General features: G+C 40.0%; 1 protein-coding gene and 1 long non-coding RNA gene across 2 annotated transcripts in view; one reads left to right on the top strand and one right to left on the bottom strand.

Moving 5' to 3' along the window:
- Nucleotides 1–20,649, bottom strand: part of LOC124263306 — a 63,257-nt gene that overhangs the window by 38,792 nt on the left and 3,816 nt on the right. The gene's annotated exons all lie outside the window — the stretch shown is intronic.
- LOC124263318 lies at nt 474–9,822 on the top strand. Its single transcript, XR_006894815.1, has 3 exons — nt 474–485; nt 3,156–3,158; nt 9,704–9,822. It is a non-coding gene; the product is annotated as an uncharacterized LOC124263318 (long non-coding RNA).

The following is a 20,649-nucleotide window of genomic DNA, read 5'->3' as shown; positions in this document are numbered from 1 at the left end:
TGAGTATTACGATTACAAGCCAAGAGAAGCCAAAGTTAGATCGGTAGGTTATCACAGGAATAGCACTGGATATGATTATTCAGTAGACCCTAAATAGATGCAATGCCGTCACACCGTGAATGTGCCTGTTGTGGACCTTTCACACATGATCAGTTTCACTGAATATTGATGTTCTACTTAATTAATAATGACGATACCACAGGGAATAATATACATGACCTGTTAATGACCTCGTTCGCCACATGTGGTTTCTAATTAAATAATGTCTTCTAAGCAAGATGACTAGATTCTGATAAGTGTAGTTCAAACACACATAGATCAACGATAACGCTAATCATGAATCCATCGCAGTTCCGCCTCAATTGTAGAGAATCTATCAAAATCTGAATTTACAAGGAAAAGATTGTATCAAGTTTAGTTTCGCCATAAATGCACGGGTAAAAACATTTCTCGGAATATGTGCTATAATTACGGTCTTTATCATAGTGGGGCCACAGTAATAACATTGATAATAGAATACAGAGAAGGCAATCGAAAGGAGGATAAGAATTCTTTGTTGTTTTCCATATAGAAGGTATTTCCGACAGACACTATATATTATTTAGATTTTCATAAAGCCTAAGGGTCTGTAGCTCTTCTGAACCTTTATGGAAATTGTACACTATTACAAGTGAAGTTGTTTCAACACGATGCAAAGATAATAGGAATATGCAAAAACGTGAGCTTGTTCACCACGTTGACCCTCAAGGCATGTATGTACGTAAATATCATATATTACCCACTGACACAAGAACAATGTCTGTAAGAGCCATTATATATTGTTGTAGTTGTTCCACGGGACGAAAGTGAACGCACCTTCTTCAAAGTTGTGCCTTAATTCATCACAATCAGTGAGTGAGTGAGTTTAGTTTTATGCCGCACTCAGCAATATTCCAGCTTTATCGCGGCGGTATGTAAGTAATCGAGTCAGTACCAGACAATCCAGTGATCCACAGCATTAGCATCGATCTGGGATATGATGACATGTCTCAACCAATTGCGAGTCTGACCACCCGATCTTGTTAGTCGCCTCTTACTCAGCACAATCAATATATAAGTTACAAATACGAGATTTTTCAGTCGCTCTTCCAATTTGTCTTGCATGTGTATCAGACTCAGTCTTGAATTTGGTTTAGGATCAGCTTTGATGTTTAGGCATGAGATTGTGTTGCGGTAGTGACATGGGAGGCAAGGGCGGATACAGCTTTTTTGAGAAAGGGGCGGGGGTGCACAATCTGGAGAAGGGGGGTGCACACTTCATTTCCACCCGTTTTCACGTGAGTTTCAATGGTCATTTAATAAACTTTCAGGACTTTGGGTCCGCCTATGGGAGGGCAAACAGCGGTATAAGAATAGCTGTTCTTGCACACAAAGGTATAATGGGAGATGCCGTCACACCTTGTGGTTACAGGGGACATGTGGTCACACCATGTAGTTACAAGGGAGATGTTGTTACGCCTAGTGGACTCGGAGGAATTGTCCAAAACACACGGTTTGGCTTCCCAATTACGTTTCAATAAGACACCAGTGATGCCGTTTAAATTAACCTAGAGACTCACATACAGACTAATGTCCACTGAAGAACCTAATTAGGTTAAGTATAGGTCAGACAGTGAAAGTGGGGGCAGATGAAAACCCAAATGATTGTTTAGAGTTTTAATTTTGTTTTTAACAAAACTGGCAGGATTAAACGATTGTTGGTGGTGCATTGATATAGAACAATAAGATAACTGTGTATGCTGAGTGAGTGAGGAGTGAGTAGGATTCCAGCAATATCGCGCCTGGGACATTAGAAATGGGCTTCTCACATTGTACCCACGTGGGCCTTCAGCGTGACGAGAGAACGCTTTAAACACAAGGCCACCTCCCACGTCTGATGATATTCAAAGAGAGTACATGTACCGATAACCATATATATTACTGTAACAACAGTAGGCATATATTGTGTATAATGTGTATGAAAAATCAGTACTCTTGACAGCTTAAGATAACTATATCACGGCAGGGGACACCAGAAATGGGCTTCACACAATGTACCCATGTGGGGAATCGAACCCAGGTCCTCGGCGTGACCAGCCAACGCTTTAACCACTAAGCTACGCCACTGCCCCGCAATGCACTGTAGCTCAATTGGGTGTATAGTTGAGTTTGGTAAAGAGTGTAATGGTACAGTCAACAATATTCCAACATTGTCATAGCGACATGTAAATAACCAAGTACTCACAAACCAGTGGCTTTGCAAAGTTCCACGCCGTTGGGCGAAGATGACACACATTTAAATAAGTCACCAAGCATGGCCACCTGATCAATGACGACAAGCACCTGAGTACTGGGGCCTGTCCCATTGGGGATCAACGGTATGATACGTCAGCCAAACCAGGCTTATAAGATAAATTTTATGTCCACTTGGGAACAACAGTAGGATTTCTAACATACTACTCTGCGACATATGCATGAGTTGATATTTACTGTATTGGAACTGGTTCCATCTTTTTAATGAAAGAGTAACTTTCAATTTTAATGCCTGAAATTATTTCGCAATGTGTTTTCCGAAAAAAATAGAAAAATATCACAGTTCACAACATTTGAATATCAAACTGAATTATCAGTTTTGGAAGAAAATTATAAACGATTTCAAAAGGTTTGCATTTCGGTTCATTTGCACGCAGAAATGAAATTAATCGTGCCTTGGTATGCATTTACTATAGCATACGCAAACAATTAAATAAACAGAATGCTCGTTGTATTCAACACGTCGGATAACTATCCTACTTTAATCATAATTAGCAAAAATATACTTTTCTGTCCAACTCTTTTATGTCATGAGCTCAATAAATTCACGGAATGTTTTTTTTCTGAAACTGAGCATCACAGCGTGTAGCAAATCTCCAAAATGCGTAAAAGTTATTTGATATGGTTTCAGTCAAACGATGAACAGGGATTAAGCAGTCGTTAAAAGTGCGTACGGTGCGATACTGGGTTCAGTAACCACAAGAGAAGCCTCATAAATAGATTAATCAATAGGTGTCATATTGTAATCAATTTGGCAATATCATATGGCAGGGATCTGCCGACAAGCCCTGATGAGATAAGTTACAACGCCATTCTGGAATTAGGCAGTAAATAAGGATGTCACTAAACCCCTTGCGTTAGTGTCTAAAGTCTGAAACATTACGTTTAGATTATGCCATTACGCTACACTCTCAGGTTATATCTCCAGCATTGGTCCGCAGCTCGTGCTCTCCACGAAGGATAAGCTCTATAAAACACAGGGTTGGTTTGAATTTAAGCTTTAAAATGTCTTTTGTAACAGTTGGATGTCTTTTATAAAGTACAAAGTAAAAGCGGCTATCATGCACACCATAAAACGTTATGGAATAATCATGAATTGATTCCAAGACGTTTTCGGCTTAATGTGCCCTTTAATGTGTATTGCCCATATTTAGATCCTTGAATACCGCTGTGGCACATTGAAACAAAGAGCAGGAATGGCCTGGTTGCGAATCTTCAGCGTATAGGGTTCAGCGTACTTTGATTTTCACCAACAACTTGACACGCTGCATAGTCTCACACGCTGTTCACAGCGACAATTAATTTTCGCTGTACCCAAAAAGTCTGTGGTTTCTCGTTTCCGGCCTAGTCATTCCCATCCTGTGTATCAAAGCTGATTTCCTCTCTTGCACAGGTAGTTTTAATCACATTCAGGTTACATGGCGACATCTGTTGTGACAAGAAAACATCAATTTGTTTTCTTTTAAAATACCTTAGAAAACAGGAGTCGACTTTGCTTAAACGAACACCTTTTCTTCTGTGCAGTTGGAGTTTTACCAATTGCCAATACATATAAAAACTTAGTTGTCACTTTTATGGTTAAATACGGTACGAATATACATGCTGTTAGCACGGAAGTTCGGAAATGGAATTTTAGTACCTTCCTGGGATGTCGGATAGGGAACGCGCTGTAAGTTGAAGAATCAAGGGGTTGGCCCCAAAGACTCCTCATGGCACTAATGGCGACTCAGAGTCGTTACATTGGCCACATGTGATGTCCAGTTGGGGCTCAAAGCTCACACATAAACGTGAGAAGGTCGTATATAGATTCCTCAGCGCAGCATGTTATGACCGACGAGTGTCTATAATGACGTTTGCTTGTATTTGGAGGATATTCTGTTAATAATATCGTCCCATGCGGCACATGAAATAATGCGATATTTTGGGTTTGACCATACGGAATACCAAATATGATGACATTGTTTCGGGGTTATCGATATTAAGTGATTGGCTGCATTGGCAAACTTGCACACACTTTGGGTGAGATATATTTTGAGCATGAGCATTGTGGGGATATTTGTACACGCAATCTTACAAACATTCAGCATTTGTTTCATCGGATCCACGGAATTTGTTCAGTGAATGCAATTTCCGCCACAATACCTTACATCACCAAACTAGCTTCGCTTCATCCAACGAGTATTGATTTATTACAATATAATTACATGCCGATTGGAATCTCAGATTTGATATTCTCTGCAAGATCTATTGGCTATAAATAACCCAGTCGTATATTACAGTCGTACCTTCCTGGGCAAAGAACGTAATGCCCAATAGCAATATAGTCATGCATTGTGGAGTTTTGGGGATAGGGTAGTCTCGTGGTTACAGCGTTTGCTCAATACGCCGAAGATTCCGGTTTGGTCTCCACAGGAAATGCATGAGAAAACCACTATTGAAAATGACATAAACTGTACTCATTCACACCAGTTTACCAACATCCACGTTACATATTAATTTGTTTTGCTTGACAGACAGCTTATAATAATAATTATTGAAGAAATAATGAACTGAAAGTTAGTGTAAACACTCAAGGAAACTGGCCAAAGCAAAACCACTACAACCTTTCATGATGTCCATATGGATGTAAAAGAAGTTGCTCTTAACATCGAGCATAAAAGGTAACACCTTTCTTGCGGCTATTGGATTATGATAGAATGGCTTTGCAGCTCGACGAAATATAAAGACATGCAGGGCTACCAGATTTTCGAAGCTCTCTTAGCGCTAAGATAGCCGTAAGTTAATGTTAATGAATGGCACTTACGACTATCTTAGCACTAAGAGAGCTTCGAAAATCTGGGCTCTTGATTAGGTTGTACAAACCAACCATAGCGCTACGACTGCCGTACGTTTACGTTTAGGTACGCGAAGATCGCTTTGTACAACGGCACCCTGATGTACTAACGTGTCAGTGATACATCATATGCAGTACGTACCTTGTGTCTTGCTTCAAAACCCCATGTATAGGAACAAATCCTCATCACGTTTAGTAACCTTTTTTGCAATGTTTGTGTTCTGTCATTAAGCATTCTTTATGGTGTTGGCCGTGGTTATTAGAATGGTCCTGGATGTGTTATTTAGCGTGGTTTGTAGTTTTATAGTTGTTGTTGTGTAGTGTCATTGCATAGTTAGCAGTCATGGTTAATAGAATGAACTTTAATGTGTTGTCAAAGTGGTTGCTACAGATTTTGATGTGGTGGGTCGTCGTGCCGTTTATGTAGTTGGTCATCGTGGTTTATACAATGAAGTTCCAGGTGTTTTTGAGAAGTGTTTCTGATGTTATTGAGCTGTGTTTATTGGTACTACATGACCTGCGTGGCCGCGTTTTACAGAATGAACTGAGAGGTGTTACAAAGCGGTGTTTATGGTGCTTGTTAGTACTGGGTGGTCACGTTTTACAGAACGAACTGGGAGGTGTTATTAAGCGGTGTTTATGGTGTTTGTAGGTACTGGGTGGTCACGTTTTACAGAATGAACTGAGAGGTGTTACAAAGCGGTGTTTATGGTGTTTGTAGGTACTTGGTGGTCACGTTTTACAGAATGACCTGGGAGGTGTTATTAAGCGGTGTTTATGGTGTTTGTAAGTACTGGGTGGTCACGTTTTACAGAATGAACTGAGAGGTGTTACAAAGCGGTGTTTATGGTGTTTGTAAGTACTTGGTGGTCACGTTTTACAGAATGACCTGGGAGGTGTTATTAAGCGGTGTTTATGGTGTGTGTAAGTACTTGGTGGTCACGTTTTACAGAATGAACTGGGAGGTGTGACAAAGCGGTGTTTATGGTGCTTGTAAGTACTTGGTGGTCACGTTTTACAGAATGACCTGGGAGGTGTTATTAAGCGGTGTTTATGGTGTTTGTAGGTACTTGGTGGTCACGTTTTACAGAATGAACTGGGAGGTGTTATTAAGCGGTGTTTATGGTGTTTGTAAGTACTTGGTGGTCACGTTTTACAGAATGACCTGGGAGGTGTTATTGAGCGGTGTTTATGGTGTTTGTAAGTACTTGGTGGTCACGTTTTACAGAATGAACTGGGAGGTGTGACAAGGCGGTGTTTATGGTGTTTGTAAGTACTTGGTGGTCACGTTTTACAGAATGAACTGGTGTTCACGGTGTTTACAGAATGAACTGGGAGGTGTTATTAAGCGGTGTTTATGGTGTTTGTAAGTACTTGGTGGTCACGTTTTACAGAATGAACTGGGAGGTGTTATTAAGCGGTGTTTATGGTGCTTGTAGGTACTGGATGGTCACGTTTTACAGAATGAACTGGGAGGTGTTACAAAGCGGTGTTTATGGTGCTTGTAAGTACTTGGTGGTCACGTTTTACAGAATGAACTGGAAGGTGTTCTTAAGCGGTGTTTATGGTGTTTGTAAGTACTTGGTGGTCACGTTTTACAGAATGAACTGGGAGGTGTTATTAAGCGGTGTTTATGGTGTTTGTAGGTACTGGATGGTCACGTTTTACAGAATGAACTGGGAGGTGTTATCAAGCGGTGTTTATGGTGTTTGTAAGTACTTGGTGGTCACGTTTTACAGAATGAACTGGGAGGTGTTATTAAGCGGTGTTTATGGTGCTTGTAGGTACTGGATGGTCACGTTTTACAGAATGAACTGGGAGGTGTTACAAAGCGGTGTTTATGGTGCTTGTAAGTACTTGGTGGTCACGTTTTACAGAATGAACTGGAAGGTGTTCTTAAGCGGTGTTTATGGTGTTTGTAAGTACTTGGTGGTCACGTTTTACAGAATTAACTGGGAGTTGTTATTAAGCGGTGTTTATGGTGTTTGTAGGTACTGGGTGGTCACGTTTTACAGAATTAACTGGGAGGTGTTAATATGGAGGTGAAAGGAATGATCAATACAATTATGTGGTTTGATAAGCAGGGGGTGACATAATGTAACCAGTTCCATGGGTAGATGTGATTATAAGCGACTGAATATGATCGTGCTATTTATGTGCATTAAATACATTACGAAAACGAACACAAGAAGAAGCCATTAATATCAGTTCTGTATACGTTATCTACGTACATGTGTCTCGAGGGAAATATAGCATGGCGGTTCTGAAGGCTATGAAATACCGCCATGTACATTTAAGTGTCATCGCTTCTCAAGAATTGTGTCAGAATCCTTGAAATGCAAAAATGGTGATCGGTGAAACCATTAACCGTATTTCAATATATGTGCCATACAGACACGTATCCTATCACGCCATGTTTTTACAGTATACTTGTCTCTAATGTTTCCAGGGCGTTAGATATAAAAACTACTAATCTGAAACTGAGGTAATACGTGGAAAACTACGGAAGGTCATTTTTGCCGGGCTAAAACGTGTGTTGTAGCGTTCCTTCGACACAGGCGCTGAGTAACATTGGAAGGGTTTATCTGCAAGAACACGAGGATACCTTTAGCGATATTTTTATAGTCATGTTATATTTGTACATAAAATATAATCTTCAATTCAACAAAGTCGTAGTAGGATCTGGGAATTTGATGACATACATTATAAATTATCTCTGATAGCATACCATGGTATAGAATTCACTTGCAATGGCGTCGTGGTAAATGTAATCAGACTTAATTCAGTGAAGAATCTCCATTTGTATGTTCATTTCGCTGAGGGGCCGTTAAGACACAGTTCACTGGTCGGTGGGGGCAGGCATCGTTTGGGCAGGCATTTCCTGATATGGGAAAACAGATGAATGATATCTTAGGGACAGTTCATAATTTATGGCTACGGGGGGTTGATGATGATTTTTATGGAGAAACATGTACAATGTGAATGACCCCCCCTAACATTTAGGTACAAAATACGTGACACCACTGCATGCCATATACAAAATCAGTGACCCCCCTCCCCTTCCCATAATTTCTAAGTATAATTTTTAACATATTTTAATGTATAAAATTGCTGACACCCCTAGTACGTGTATACAAATTGCTGACCCCCTAGCTCCCCAGAACAAAATTGGTGACACCACACAGCAGATACTTCAACATAGCTGTGACAGCTGCATCTCGGCATGGGTAACCAACTATGGTCACGAATTCATATTTTATAAGCGTCACAAAATATTTATGGAAATTAAACGATTAAGCAGAAAGCACTTCATGGGGGTTGTTGAAGGGATCTCAGTCAGGTGCGCTCCACCCACAATGCAAATTAAATGTTTTCAATCCTGACACATAACTGAGGAAATAGCGCCTGTCATTACAACTTAGTTAATCGTGAAGCAATTTCCTTATTCTGTAACAGATTATACAGATTTTATGCCTGAATTATGTGTCTTCTATAAGAGATCGTGTTTAAGAGAGAAATGATCTTTGGATTTTTTTGTCTTGGATCCATTCGAGGATTCCTTGTGTTAGGATTATGCGAATGCTTGTTCTAAAACCGGGAATATAGATGTGGACATACGGGCTCGTACTCATACACTATTTTTGTGTGTGATGATGTCATTTCTTTGTCTCGTTACAGCATAAAATCACATAAACTTCGAGGAATATAATTTGTTATTCACGTTTCAGTTCAATGTCAACGTTCTCAACTGCTATAGAAGTTCATGTATCAAGTTCTTTAGTTCTTGTAGTCAAGTTGTCTTGAACTTGCGTGATAATATAAAGCTATTTGGAAGTATGTATAACTTTTGCTGTTGGGAAGCCTCTTCCTCATGAAATGTCGAACCTTAAACCCTCTTTCGCCCTGGTAAGGTAACATTGTCCGACGTCTATTCAGTATCTAGTGGTAAACAAGTAACCATCCGTGGTCCACATGTATGTTATGTATATTACCGAGCCATACACAATATAAATTCTCGTCAAACCAGTGTTGATCGCACTTGCAAACATATATAAGCATATTATAAACTGACCCTCTTGGCATTACTCAAATCAAGGGACGGCATATGGAAAGGAGTGAAATGCTACACAATCAACTTTAATGCAACATTTCAACCTCCGTTCCTAATCTTAACCCTCATCCACTCTGAACAGAGGAGAGACAAATAACTCAACATGAAATTGTTTGAATGGCACTGTGACATTCAACTATGTGTGTTTGCTTCTTTACACTTCGCTACAGTATTTAGTATGCAAGACATGTGTATCTTTTGCGTTCGACCTACGTCTATTCCAATAAGGTTACCAAATACTGCATGTAAACAAAACCTTCACATCCACAAGTTACATGTTTTGCGTACGATGGGTTTTCGGTACAGCCAGTACATATAATACCACTGTGTAAAGTGCAGAAAGTTAGCGTCATCGCTTGGAGTCATCAATAATGTCAGAAAGTAGCCAAAGGTATGCTACTTCGCTGAATCGTGTATCTGAAGTTGAGACCTGGGCCTCCTTTCACAAAGCACTAAGGTGATCGTAAGTCACCAAGGTAACCTTAGTACAATGTTAATGAATGGGAGTTAAGCTTAACCTTAGCAAAGGTTGCTTCGTGAAAGGAGACCCAGGGCAATATAAATATCTCAGATGTGCACCATAGATGAAACGATCACTAGAAACCCAAAGCACTGTCCTCAATAATATTGCCCCCACACCCACCCACCCACACACTCACACACACCCCTCATTGAAACTTCTGGTTCATTTTGTTCTCCTGACATAGGTATTAATGTTGTACTGCATGCAGCTCCCGTGTTTTGTTTATTACATGGAAGGAGAACTAACTACATATAACGAGCTAACACTGCAATACAGTGAGGGAACGGGAAAACATTGTCAGGGAGAGAGAGAATGACAGTGATTGAGAGGGAAGGTGGTGCCATAGCGAGGGAATGTCATAGTATAGTGCAATGAAGGGACGCTATAATTCTACCGTGACTGAGATAGGAGCTTCAGTAGAAAACAAATAAACTAAATCATTGAAATTCATTTTCAACATTACCCAAAAAGTGTTTTTGTTACATCGAGAATGTGTAACTTGAGATCAGGAACCTACCACAGTCTGGGATTTCACACACTATTACTAAAAAGACATCACTTATTTTGATTACATGACTGCTACATTGTGAAGTTAATGGTTAAGGTTAAACCTCAAGACAAAGAAACTGTTTAGATAAAACTAACTCATGGCAAACTGTGAGCAAATGTGGTTGAGATGATGCTTAAAATCCGATTCATTCGCAAACAAGACATATTCGTTGGCGGCAGGAATGCGCTTGATAAGCTTTCACTCACAAACCATTCCGCTAATGCATTCTTCAGAAATCTCGACATGTTCGATGCTCGGACAAGGAATGTTGAAGAGATCACGGAATGCTTACGAGGTAGCTGCTTCACCAGGAGTTGGTAGCATGTAAACATGCTTCCTCGGTCACCCAGGTCTACATCAACTCATTAACTTCGCCAAGGGATCAGAAGTACCTGTTTTGAATGTTTGGAGTATTTAAGAGCATGTTATGATACATCTCCTTTCGTTTGATGACTGAGATTGCCTGTGTATGTAATGATATCCAGCAGCCTTAAGAAGGTAAGCAATCATTTTAAAAGTATATTTTAGAAAGTCATACCAGATTGTGGATTCATCAGTGGAAGAAAGATGTTATCGATGTGTGGCGAAAGTCATACGTCGATAAGGTCGATTATAACGTATAGCCAGTTCAGTGTTCCGTGAAACGCATGAGTGGATCTTTGATCAACAAGATCATTAGGAACATGTCTAGTTATTTAGCTCACCTGGTTCAATAGATCATTGCTAATTTATCAAATTATGCCAATTGTTTTTTGTTCGCCGATTGATATGGCTCTTTGGGAGGATGGCAACCAGCTGTCACGTTTTGAATTAATAAAGACAATATAGTAAGACCAACATTAATACTCAACCTCCGTCATAACATATCAATGTCTCTTGACACAATTAAGGACTACCACCGTAACAGTTTGTCTTTGGTTACGTGAGCGAAGTCCAGTTATAGTCTAAACTCAACACCATCAACCCGTGAAGATCCGGGTTAGAATTGATCTTCAGCAACCTATGCTTGTCGTGAGAGGAGACTAACAGGATCGTGGGGTCAGGCTCGCTGCCTTGGTAGATACATGTCATCGTATCCCAATTGCGTAGATCGATGTTCATGCTGGTGTCTGGTGTCTGGTGTCTGGTGGAGACCTCGATTATTTACAGACCGCCGCCATATAGCTGAAATATTGGTGATTGCGGCGTAAACCTAAACTCACTCACCCACTCGCTCACTCAAACACTATCAGCTAACATTCCCAGATGACACGAGCTCAATTTGAAGGTAAACGAGACACCAAGATATATCGTCTCTTATTGATCCTAGATGGAAACACAAAGTACACTTAAAGCCGTCATGTTATTTATTTATGTAGTAAATTTCGTGTTCTTTAATTTATAAATAATGCTAGTGTTATAGCTTATGCTCAGCCACTGACGCTGTGATACCATCCATTGTCAGATGTAGCCAGGAACAACAAATAGACAGAAGACACTCAGCGAGGATGCATCAAATGATAATGGCTGTCTGCTGACTGTCTGCAGTGAGTACACCTTTATTGCTATGTAGGATGAGACCAGAGTGTGTATCCCAGCATCAGGGAGTGTGGAACAAGTGTGATGCACATCATTAAGCCATAATTGAGACGTGACCTTCTACAAGGGCATGCAATGTGGTCTGGTAGATACATTGCTACCTGACACTAATCCCTGTACTCTCGAGTGAAAATAACAAAGTCTATCCAATAATCATTTATTGGAAAACACAAATGGCTATGTCTATTTAAGATATCACGTATCTGTAAACGTTGTATTTCAGCTGAGAGAACTGACTGTTTTATGCAAAGGTTACTAAATTAGATAATATTCATCAACAAATAACCCAGAACTGCCGTCATACTTTAAAATTTCTTTCCTGTGACATTCAAACTTTCCAGGGGCGGTGGGGTAGCCTAGTGGTTAAGGCGTTTGCTCGTCACGCCGAAGGCTCGGGTTCGATTCCCTACATGGCTTCAATTTGTGAAGCCCATTTCTGATGTCCCTCGCCGTGATATTGCTGGAATATTGCTAAAAACGTCGTAAAACCATACTCAGTCAGTCAGTCAAACTTTCCAACAATTGTATTGCGTAAGATTGATTAACATAATTAATACTCCTAATATCATTTGCTTTTAAATAGTGCAAATATCGACTTGGACAAATGAACATATTTTGTGTCCTGTAGATACCAACAAGACATGTATGTTGATCAATCTGACCATGTATCTTCATTAATAAAGTGAACAAGCAAACACGTCTTTGTTTATATTTCATTCTTGATCAGATCTTCATTTCAGTAAATATATATAATCACTGAAAACGTCAGTAAATATACATATCAATTGATTATACATATTTACTGTAACATATACATGACAAATGATATTCGAGGATGATTTTCACTCTCTTTGTCCATTGCGTCAGATGGCGGCATCGTCTGTTTGCATCAGACAAGGCTTGGTTGTTGTTTTACGCTGCACTCAGCAATATTCCAGCTATATAGCGGCGGTTTGTAAATAATCGAGTCTGGACCAGACAATCCAGTGATCAATATCATGAGCATCGATCTACAGATGCGATGCGATGACATGAATCAACCAAATCAGCGAGTCTGACCACCCGATCCCTTTAGTCTCCTCTTACGACAAACGGTCGGACAAGTGTACACTTTGACTACTTTAGATGACACCGATGTGTGCATTCACATTTCAGTCTTCAGTTTCTTGACTGTCCAAACAGAGGCTGAGCTTAATCAGGCACTGACATGCGTGACATGTACGTATCAGCAAATATCTCCATATCATCTGTTTGACAAAGCTGTTTCAGTGTTATTTCACGCCGCATGCCAATACGCGTGAGCGAATGTGATTGGTTCACTGTTATTATACGCCGCATGGCAATATGCGTGAGTGAATGTGATTGGTTCACTGTTATTATACACCGCATGGCAATATGCGTGAGCGAATGTGATTGGTTCACTGCTATTATACACCGCATGGCAATATGCGTGGATCAATTTGATTGATTTGGATTTAGTTTTCAGCAGTATTTTGCTTCAGTTATATCATAGCATGACATCTTAATATTGTAAAAGGAATCTAGTGGTGGTGTGAAGTTATGCAACGATAGTCGCGGACAGCTCTTGAATAGGTAACCGTGTTTGGAAGCTTGGAATTCAGTCCGGCCCCACAACTAAACTCGCGTGATACATGTGGTTTCACCTTGGGCAAATGGGTTTGTTCCTGAATTGCCAGCAGTGAATGGGCACCCGGTGGGATAAGTCATATGACTGTTGACCTTCTAGGGCCTCACGAACAGCTTGTGTTATTAGGTTTGATAATGTTTTATTGCGTGGAAACATTTATAATGGCCGTTATTATTAGTCCTAGTCATTCGTTGTGTAACGGGCAAGGATGTGGAGCTAACAAATCTATTTTGATCTCGAAACATGCTAGGTTTCGGGCATCAGAAAGAGACACATGTCTAAACTGCAAATTGTGGCACCATCCTTGTGCCCGCTGCCAGTAATGAGTTGACTGAGAAACACAAGACTCATTCCTGCGACATATACCGTTTATGTCTCAAGAACCCCACGGGACGGACATAGAGGATTACTGGAAAATACACTACATCATCGAAAATACTTTAACAGGCGTATCCGAATGTATAGCAGAACATTTTAAAATAGCGGCTGATATTAGTTCAACAACCGTGTGCGGTCCATGCACGTACCTTGCTGTGCAAAGACAACCACCGCCAGAACGTAACCAACGTCCTCCATGCTTGACGGCTCTTGCTGATAATGTTTGCACAATCGATCAAAGAAGCGACAAAAGATTTCAAAGGGTCCCATATTTTTGCACACCGGATCTCATTCGATAATAACCCAAATCCTGTCCCAATGATAATATCTGATCAAGGCATAGAAGGAAGTTTTGAAGCGCAACAGAACATCCTTTTGCGTACAATTTTCAGAGGAACAAGAAACGAAGGCTGGTGCAATCTTCTAGTCGACACAATTACCGGATAGCCTTGGGTCGTTCACAATGCTGGGTTGATTAATTTTGATTGCACACTGTCTAGAAGCCTGTACGTAGCGAATGAACAAAATTCCACCCAGTGCTTCAATTAAGCCAATGGAACAAAATAGGAACTCGAGCTTGACCAATTTATCCATGCCGATGTTGCTGCAAACGTGATACAGGAGTAATATAATTTGCCAGTTAAAAGACCGGGAATCAATAGAGGATTTTCATCTATCTGAACAGGAACAACTGTGGCTGAGCCAGTGAATAAAAACTCGTAAACATATATTCAACCGTCTGATCCTAGGGTCTTTAAGGACCCTCGGTGTGCAGACGTTCATGTGCACATAACCTTGTAGAGACCATACGAATAACTAACGCTGCGATGACTGCCAATGGACGCGATAGTTGGGATTTGATTTATCGCTTATATCTTCTCTCTAGATTTAGCAGATCATACGTTATAATTACACGATATCGCTCTGTGTTTGTATTACATTTCCGGGGTATTTTGGAGGAACCATTTCTAATTGTTCCAATAAAATCACTGCTGAGCTTCAGTAGAGATATAGGAAGAGGGGGTGGGATAAAACACGACTAGACAGAGGTAGAAAGCGTGGGTGAGTATAATAGTCATGGGGGTGGTTTGAAAAGTGATGGGGAGGCGGAAAGAGACAGGTAAACCCTATACATATGCATCATTATACATATGGTAAAACCCATACAAGTATGCCAGAACAGTTTATTTTTTTAAGTTTGAGATGTTCACATCGCTAGAGTGTATGCACCTAACTTAAAGGACTGTTTTTGTTTACCGAGATGAAAATAGCGATGAAGAAATATATATACACAAAGAGGCATATTTGTGGGCCCTACATTAAACAAGTGTATAAACAGAACTTAAAATTCCATGCTAAACGACATATGCCAGTTTAAGACAACATGCGATATCCATAACCCTACATCTCGAGTTGGCGTTAAAGAACTTCAATCATTTTAATGAAGCGATTCATACATCTTGAGCTATTCCTCGGTGTGAAATAACATAAAACGTACATCAATCAATGAACGCATCTACGCTGGGCTCATCTACCAGCGTTTTTCATTTCACAGCCTGAGCTGCTGCTCGCGTCATGTGCAACATTCGGGAAGTTGGAAAATCGACATATGTACCATCTTGTAATGTAACTTCACGCTACACTAACAAAACCAGACACACAGCTTCAAATACATTATCGCTTGAGGCAACATTTGGAATGGCTGATGTAGGTATAATTTTAGTTGTTGCCGTGAGGGATTCGCAAAACCATTGTTTCGTAATCAAATATGAATTGTTCAATATAACAGGCCGCAGTACAAGGATAAAATTCCTCTCTGCTGAGTATCGTAATAACTACTTAAAAGGAAGTACTGTATTGATAATAACACGAAGGGAGCTTTTTGAAGACACAACAGCCTTGGGCTACAGTGTATTCTAATTGTATCGTAATTCGCACCTCACCGTGGCTTACATCTTGTCGGATAAATCGTTGTTTCGTTGTATTTTATCATACTGCTGGATAGAGTGAATATGAACTGTCATACAAGAGGATTGGAAAAAGGGTTGATAGATGTCATTTCATTAAGGTAATTGGTCATGTGATGTACATGTGCATGAACGTTGTCGACCATTGGTGGAAGGGAATATTGCCAGGCTGTTGGCATATCTACGGTTGCAGATCTACATTAAACATGAATGTAGCATATGAAGTACATATGCGCTGACCTTTGTCACTATCACATTCCATGAAACGATACTGACACCTTTCAAGTCGTTATAATATCTCTTATAATTACTTGTATAAATGTTAATTGATGTCTGTGAAACAAATGGCTTAGATATTCATCAACACGTGCATGGATACAAATATCAAGAACAGTATAATCTATGGAACCGTTTGTTTGGTACTCGAGTACTTTAATCTTACATCAATATAATTTTGACTAACTGAATAGACATAAATGTTTTGTTCAGATACAGTTGACATCATATTATTGTAACATCACAGATGCTTAATATGTAACATATTTGGTTTTAGAAATTGTGCAATTGTAAACATATTGATAACGCTTAAGGTAAGTAACTACTAACGTAATTTCACTTCTGTACATAACAACAATCTTCTTGCATCATGAAGATCATAAATGGTCTTGTGGGAGATGATGAATAATCAAGCATTATGCAAAGTGCAAAATAGATGCAACTACCTTCCACTTTATCACGAAATTTCATTGCTTTGTTGGTCATAATAAAGGCATTAATCAGAAGAAAACGGACGGGTTATTTCAGGAAATGGTGGGCCAATGCTAGAGCCTTATTGGTTGGAATCGTCTCTAAGATTGATGTCCGTTTCCGTTGTCTGGCTGTAGAGATCAGACCCAAAGAAAACAAATTACGGTAAAAGTCGATCATGTTATATTGTTGAAATGTAGCGAGAGGTGTGACTGCTGTACCAACACTAAAGTCTTCCGACCAGGCATTGCGGTTGCTTAGTTTCTATTGTTGGACTGGTCAGACTGGAGCGATAATAACATAAATATGTTGTTTGATGGTTGGATAAAACCTCGAGCAATATTCAAGCTGGATGAAAAAGGTTTGTAAACATTCAAGTCTGTCTAGTATGGACATAAAATTCCAGTAATTGTTACTGTGAGCAATTGCCCATACTGTTGAAGTTCGACAACAGGCACTCATTAAAGTCACTGAACCTAACTACGCGATTCTTTCTGTTGCATTTGACTGGGGAACATCTTTTACCTGACATTTCCAAGTGGTTACACACGCATTTTCGTCACTGAAACAAATGACCCAGCGTTGTTAAAGCATATGCTTAGTCTCAGAGGGTACCCATCTTGTCTCGTGTTAGTGTAGCGTTGTTAAAACATATGCTTTAGCCTCAGAGGATACCCATCTTGTCACGTGTTAGTGTAGCGTTGTAAAAGCATATGCATAGTCTCAGAGGGTACCCATCTTGTCACGTGTTAGTGTAGCGTTGTTAAAGCATATGCTTTAGCCTCAGAGGATACCTATCTTGTTTCGTGTTAGTGTAGCGTTGTTAAAGCATATGCTTTAGCCTCAGAGGGTACCCAAGTTGTCTCGTGTTTGTGTAGCGTTGTTAAAGCATATGCTTTAGCCTCAGAGGGTACCCATCTTGTCACGTGTTAGTGTAGCGTTGTTAAAGCATATGCTTTAGCCTCAGAGGGTACCCATCTTGTCACGTGTTAGTGTAGCGTTGTTAAAGCATATACTTAGCCTCAGAGGGTACCCATCTTGTCACGTGTTAGTGTAGCGTTGTTAAAGCATATGCTTTAGCCTCAGAGGGTACCCATCTTGTCACGTGTTAGTGTAGCGTTGTTAAAGCATATGCTTTAGCCTCAGAGGGTACCCATCTTGTTTCGTGTTAGTGTAGCGTTGTTAAAGCATATGCTTTAGCCTCAGAGAGTACCTATCTTGTCTCGTGTTAGTGTAGCGTTGTTAAAGCATATGCTTTAGCCTCAGAGGGTACCCATCTTGTCTCGTGTTAGAGTAGCGTTGTTAAAGCATATGCTTTAGCCTCAGAGGGTACCCATCTTGTCACGTGTTAGTGTAGCGTTGTTAAAGCATATGCTTTAGCCTCAGAGGGTACCCATCTTGTTTCGTGTTAGTGTAGCGTTGTTAAAGCATATGCTTTAGCCTCAGAGGGTACCCATCTTGTCACGTGTTTGTGTAGCGTTGTTAAAGCATATGCTTTAGCCTCAGAGAGTACCTATCTTGTCACGTGTTAGTGTAGCGTTGTTAAAGCATATGCTTTAGCCTCAGAGGGTACCCATCTTGTCTCGTGTTAGTGTAGCGTTGTTAAAGCATATACTTAGCCTCAGAGGGTACCCATCTTGTCACGTGTTAGTGTAGCGTTGTTAAAGCATATACTTAGCCTCAGAGGGTACCCATCTTGTCACGTGTTAGTGTAGCGTTGTTAAAGCATATGCTTTAGCCTCAGAGGGTACCCATCTTGTTTCGTGTTTGTGTAGCGTTGTTAAAGCATATGCTTTAGCCTCAGAGAGTACCCATCTTGTCACGTGTTAGTGTAGCGTTGTTAAAGCATATGCTTTAGCCTCAGAGGGTACCCATCTTGTCTCGTGTTAGTGTAGCGTTGTAAAAGCATATGCTTTAGCCTCAGACGGTACTCATCTTGTCTCGTGTTAATGTAGCATTCTTAAAGCAGTTTGCGCTACTATGATTTTCCAAGAAACCCCTCGTTGACAAGGTAACTAATAATTCATTTGATTTCCTCCTGTGTGTCCTGCGACATTGAACGAAATACGTTGCTACAGCTTGAACGTCTGTGTATGCAGTACCATGTATTGATTCTCATTATACTTTCTGCACCCCTCTGAACAATAAACTGCATCTGCACATGTGACTGAAGATACATACTGTTATATTTAACTACATGATATTTTTTATATTCTTCTCCTATTGTCATGGTAACGGTTTACTGTGAAGGACGTTTTTATGTCAAGATGACACTTTCATTGACTACACTGTCCCTCCGGATGCGGCTTCAATTCATGCTCTTAACCTGCATTGTCTCATGTGAAAAGCTTCCGTCGATCATGCGACGTCCACCCTCCTTGCAGCATTGTCTGCAACCTTCGGGTTATGTGTGGTTAAATCAGGCGTCCAAATTTTGACTGTAGATTGGACTCGGTGATACATGTCCAGCATATGAAACACCATCGAATAGACTGATTCGATATAGAGAGAAAAATATGTAGACCTACATGTGTGTATCTGTCTTAATTAGCTGTAACTAACAACTCTAATACCTTAAAAAGTCTCTTAACGCTTAAACCATTCAGTCAAACACCTATACGTGGAACTATGATGTGTCGAACTTCGGATAACTTGAACTATTTATGCAATTCCCTTCAACTTCGAAACAACGGCACATGACCGTATATATTTCACTGTTTGTGGAACACGGACTGTTTACCTTTTTACTGTAAACCTCTTCTATCCGAATTCAACTAATTTTTCAAAATATACATGTATGGTTCTTTGTTTGTTGTTTAACGCTGAAATCAGCAATATTCGAGTTGCAAGCCTATGGTCTGTAAATAATCGAGTCTGGACCTGACAATCCAGTGATCAACATCATTAGCATCGATCTACGTAATTTGGGATACGATGGTATGTGTCAACCAGGTCAGAGAGCCTGAACATGCGATCCCTTTAGTCGCCTGTTAAGACAAGCATGGGTTGCTCAAGACCAATTATAACCCGGATCTTCATAGGTCTATACATCTCTAAATCTTTGAATAGGGTGACAAATGGGATTGAACAATGTGTAACATAAAACTTTCTATCGAAACGTTAACCAACGTTATGCTGCAAATTGAGAGTTTATATGTCTAGAATGATACCGGGAATATATATATATTTCCAGTAGTTGCTACCCAAGGAATACAAATTACAACAGAATTAACTGGTGAGAAGGTGGCGTCCTCTTTCACAGGACTAAACGGTGATGACGCAATGTTGTCTTTCAGACAATCCTACTAATAAATCTTGAACTCAACAAATATCAATGATGTAATTTTATCTTCAATAATTGCATATTGCTCAAAAGGCTGTCTGAGTAAAGGCCATGAACAAATGATTATCAAAGCATGAAGGTCATCCTTTCAAACAGAGTTTACAGATGAACCTTCAGCGCTCAATGTAAATATAGCCACGATGCTTATCAAACTTCAATTTCAGCAAAGTATGAAACGATGTTTGCCATAAAGGCGATTTCTTTAATCCGTCAATATAAATGGTTATGACAAGCCAAAATCGATAGAAAATGATTAAAAAGCAGGAAGTTATTAATTTACCTATCTGAATTGCCCCACAACCAGGCGTCTATCTAAACATCAGCGTAAAGTCAGAGTCAACGCATATGTCTTCTGGTTGATATAACTCCACATCAAGATTTCGACACTCTCCAATTAAATAACAGTAAACTGTCCGCACAGGGAACAATGTTCCTGAGTAGTAAATTAGTATGGTCAAGACCCAGCCATCTAGAGACATAGCTTTTCATGGTGTGTTTGACAATCACACAGAGAATGTGAAGTTATGAGAAACGCAATTTGGTCATAAGTCAATGCATCTTATTACAAAACGGGCCAAGGGACCTGAATGTGTTGGTTTGATTACACCTCAAACACTATGTCTGAATTTGTGTCTTCAAA

The sequence above is a fragment of the Haliotis rubra genome, unplaced genomic scaffold, assembly GCF_003918875.1.
Source record: "Haliotis rubra isolate DU_JTF1 unplaced genomic scaffold, ASM391887v1 Scf120, whole genome shotgun sequence".
In the NCBI taxonomy this organism is placed as follows: Eukaryota; Metazoa; Mollusca; class Gastropoda; order Lepetellida; family Haliotidae; genus Haliotis; species Haliotis rubra.
The sequence above is the reverse complement of the archived record's forward strand: the minus strand, read 5'-3'. Positions and strand labels throughout refer to the sequence as shown.